The sequence below is a fragment of the Schistocerca americana genome, chromosome 3 (genome assembly GCF_021461395.2).
Source record: "Schistocerca americana isolate TAMUIC-IGC-003095 chromosome 3, iqSchAmer2.1, whole genome shotgun sequence".
In the NCBI taxonomy this organism is placed as follows: domain Eukaryota; kingdom Metazoa; phylum Arthropoda; class Insecta; order Orthoptera; family Acrididae; genus Schistocerca; species Schistocerca americana.
In genome coordinates this window covers 826,042,362-826,047,073 of record NC_060121.1, presented here as the reverse complement: position 1 = coordinate 826,047,073, position 4,712 = coordinate 826,042,362, and the positions used below count along the sequence as shown (strand labels likewise).

The 4,712-nt window shown below is 41.0% G+C and overlaps 1 pseudogene; it reads left to right on the top strand.

Moving 5' to 3' along the window:
• Positions 1 to 454: 454 nt before the first annotated feature.
• LOC124608189 lies at positions 455 to 572 on the top strand (annotated as a pseudogene).
• Positions 573 to 4,712: the final 4,140 nt, after the last annotated feature.

Below are 4,712 nucleotides of genomic sequence, written 5' to 3'. Positions count from 1 at the left end.
GGTTTCTAATAACTATGAGCCACTCTGACCATTGCACATGGAACCAAAGTACAGAGTTACGTTCGAGTAGTAGCTGGAAGTGCTTGACTTCAGACGTCTCAGGAGGCTCTATGTCATGAGTGGCCAAGAATTTAGCTCAAAAGCAGTGCCTTGGGACAAGTGCCGGAGCGCTCAGCCTAAATGCACATTTCGCCAACACCACAGCACGCTGTACGTAAGGAGGTGAAACAGCAAACTCGCCATGCACTACATTTAATTGGCAGTGCAACCGCACGGCACACGTCTTGGTTTTATGCTTCACATTTCTGAACAACATATATAAAAAATTATCGATATTAATTAATTATTTTCGGCACACAAAAGACATAATATAATTTTTATCTGGTACAGATTGTCAGCATATTGAGAGACGTGGCAGTTTCGCAGATTTTCGTACTCACATTGCTGTGCCACCCTCAACGGCCTTGCCGCAGTGGTAGCACCGGCTCCCGTCAGATCACCGAAGTTAAGCGCTGTCGGGCTGGGCTAGCACTTGGATGGGTGACCATCCGGTCTGCCGAGCGCTGTTGGCAAGCGGGGTGGACTCAGCCATTGTGAGGCAAACTGAGGAGCTACTTGACTGAGAAGTAGCGGCTCCGGTCTCGGAAACTGACCTACGGCTGCAAGAGCGGTGCTGATCACATGCCCCTCCATATCCGCATCCAGTGACGCCCGTGGGCTGAGGATGACACGGCGGCGTTCATGGCCTGCGCGGGAGGAGTTTAGTTTAGTTGCTATGCAATCATGTCTTATTTAGTATCATAATCTATAAAAAGTTCTATCACACACACACACACATATATATATGATCAAATTATTATAGTACTTCTTTAATGGAAAGTCAATCTGAAGAAAACAATGTAGACATCCTAGAGAATTTTCATGTTAATGGATTTCACTTCAATACTTGAATTACATTGTAGATGAATCAGTTACGTCTGGACATGTACAGGGGCATTTGAACTGAAATGGCTAACGGTCTCAAAAACGATCGAAAACAAGTGTAATATTGTCAGTTTCCTGAAAACGTTTGGAAAACTATCCTTGTGACTCTTTCAAGGCCACAATGAGTTCTTCAAACACAACGTTTTCTTTAACGCCAAGCAGCTTATGAAAATAGACTGTGTTTTATGTCACAATTTGCCCCTTCCACAACGTGATTTTCTTTTTAAAAGCATCCCTGTTAGACCTGAACTTTGCTGTGCCTTACTGTGGGCAGCGTGCAATGCAGTCTACATAACATGTGAGGTCTGCAATCCATTCTGGATTGTCTAAGTTTCGTTCCTGCACTCCTCCTTCCTTCATAAATTCAACAATAGCTGGTTTTAAAACGTAAAAGCGTTCTGGGCATACTTCTTGACTTGACTTAACCAATATGCTGCCCGCACAACCGACTCCAGCGATTTGGAATGTGTGTCCGGCACTACCCTACGTCCAAGTTACACATAGGAACAATTTTTCAGCTTCCTTCCTGCAAAGTTGCCAAGGATATATTCAAATGACTAATTAGCTAACCAATAGAACTGCTTAACTCGTGGTCTAGGGGTAACGTCTTTGATTAGTAATGAAGCTGTTGTATGCTCCGGGTTCGAAACGTGGCACTGATTAACTTCCGGCATGAGAAGTCACTCTCATTCTGGGCGGGGAAACTGCCTCTAAAGGCGGAACAATCAGCAATGATCAACGGCATGAGGAGGCAGAAGGCAATGGAAACCACTGCATTAAAGACACGTAATGTGTATCCACAGTACATGTGGCATGTAATTGATCTCTCTATTGGCAAAAAATTCCAGACTAGTCCCTCATTCGGACTTCCTGGAGGGGACTACCAAGGGGGAGGCACCATGAGAAAAAGACTGAATAACCAACGAAAGAATAACATTCTATGAATTGGGGCCTGGAATGTCAGAAGTTTGAATACGGCAGAAAAATCTTAAAGGGGAAATGCTGAGTCTCAATCTAGATATAGTGGATATGGCCAGTGAAGTGAGATGGAAAGAAGGCAAGGATTTCTGGTCAGATGAGTATTAGATAATAGCAACAGCAGCAGAAAATGGTATAGCAGGAGTAGGGTTCGTTGCGAATAGGAAGGCAGGGCAGATAATGTACTACTGTGAACAGTTCAGTGATAGGATTGTCATCATCAGAATCGACAGCAAAACAACACCGACGGTAATTCAAGTATACGTGTCGCAAGATGAAGATAAAGATACAGAATAAGCATATGAGAATATTGAAAGGGAGATGTGAATTTAATAGTTGTGGGGGACTGGAATGCAGTTGTAGAAGAAGGAGTAAAAGAAAAGGTTACAGGAGAATATGATCTTGAGACAAGGAATGAGAGAGGAGAAAGATTAATTGAGTTCTGTAATAAATTTCAGCTAGTAATAGCGAATACTCTGTTCAAGAATTGCAAGAGGAGAAGGTATACTTGGAAAAGGACGGGTGATACGGGAAGACTTCACTTAAATTACGTTACGGTCAGGCAGACATTCCGAAATCAGATACTGGATTGTAAGGCGTACCGAGAAGCAGATATAGACTCGGATTACAATATGGTAGTGATGGCTGAAGTTCAAGACATTAGTCAGGAAGAACCAATACGCAAAGAAGTGGGATGCAGAAGTACTAAGGAATGACGAGATACAAGATACTCTTGAAGCGCTTGAAGTTCTTTAATTCTATGGGTACAGCAATAAGGAATAGCTTAGTAGGCAGTACAATTGAACAGAAAGGAATATCTGTAAAACGGACAATCACAGAAGTTGGAAAGAAAAAGATAGGTATAAAGAAGGCAACAGCGAAGAAACCATGGGTAACAGAAGAAATACTTCGGTTGATCGATGAAAGGAGGAAGTACAAAAATGTTTCGGTAAACTCAGGAATACAGAAATACAAGTCACTGAGGAATGAAATAAATATTAAGAGCAGGAAAGCTAAGACGAAATGGTTGCATGAAAAATGTGAAGATATCGAAAAGGAAATGATTGTCAAAAGGACAGACTCAGCATACAGGGAAGTCAAAACAATCTTCGGTGATATGAACATTAAGAGTGCAATGGGAATTCCACTGTTAAATGCAGAGGAGAGAGCGGATAGGTGGAACGAATTTATTGAAAGCCTCTATGAAGGGGAAGTTAGGCCTGATGTGATAGAAGAAGGAACAGGAGTCGATTTACAAGACATAGAGAAACCAGTATTAGAACTAGAATTTAAAAGAGCTATGGAGGACTTGAGATTAAATAAGGCAGAAGGGATGGATTACATTCCATCAGAATTTCTAAAATCATTGGGGGAAGCGGCAACGAAACGACTATTCACGTAGGTGTGTACAATGTATGAGTCTGGTGACATACCATCTGGCTATCGTAAGAATATCATCCACACATTGCCGAAGACTGAAAGAGCTGACAAGTGCGAGAATTTTCTCTCAATAGCTTAACAGATCATGCATCCAAGTTGCTGACAAAAATAATATACAGAAGAATGGATAATAAATTGAGGATGTATATTTATTTATTTATTTATTATTTATTGCCAAATTATAGACCTACTACCTGATGTTTAAAACAGGTCATACATCTTACAATTTTCGTTTTTCATCTTTTTACAGTTCTCTTTTCTTTTGTTTTATCTACAAAATTTACAAAGAATGATACTTTTCTAAATAAAAATAATTTAAGGCTGGAATATAAATAAAATTTTGTTGTTTTTTAAAGAAGAGTATAGAAAGATGATAGGATAGAGGTGAGATTTGTTAGTACCATCACCGAATGTGACTGACGGTGCATACCTCGGAATGGGTTCTTTGAGCCTTTGACCACCAGTTGCACACACACAGAATCACACGTGCACGCACGCAAACACACACACACGCACACACACACACACACACACACACACACACACACACACACACACACACACACACACACGAATGGTTATTAGTAGAGAAATGATACAGCTTATCCTATTTATTACTAATCCTATGTATTAACTTCTTTAGGTGCCCATCCATGTACTATATTTGGTGATTTCTTGGCCAGATCGCCAGCACCTTATGCTTATTTACTGTTAAATCTCAGCTTCCTCCTCCTGTTCCTTTTCATTGCCACTATTCTCGCTGTCACTGTGGGTATCGCTGTCCACACTCTGGAGACCTGTTACATTGCTCATAGGCATGTTCGGTATGTCGTGTCCGCATGAGTAGAGGGACTAAGTATGTGTCACCTCACTCTCCGTTGTTGCCAAATTTATTCAAGATGGCGGCGATGACGTCATCCAAGATGGCGGCATGTAGACTTGGCAACATCGCATGACATCATCCAAGATGGCGGCTTTTGGCGGGAAAATAGGACAATTGTGCTACATCCACTAACCTAACCTCAAGAAAAAATGGCGGGAATTTTGAATTTTGGCGGGAAAGTAGGCCAATTGTGCTACATCCACTAACCTAAGCCACCAGAAGAAAAAATGGTGCGAAGTTCGAATTTTGGCGGGAAAGTAGGCCAATTGTGCTACGTCCACTAACCTAAGCCACCAGAAGAAAAAATTGGCGGAAGTTTGAATTCAATGCATGCAAAGACCGTACTTGTCTTTATTATTATTATTATTATTGATTATCATTTATTAACATTCATTATCATTCATTATCATTTATTATAATTTATTAT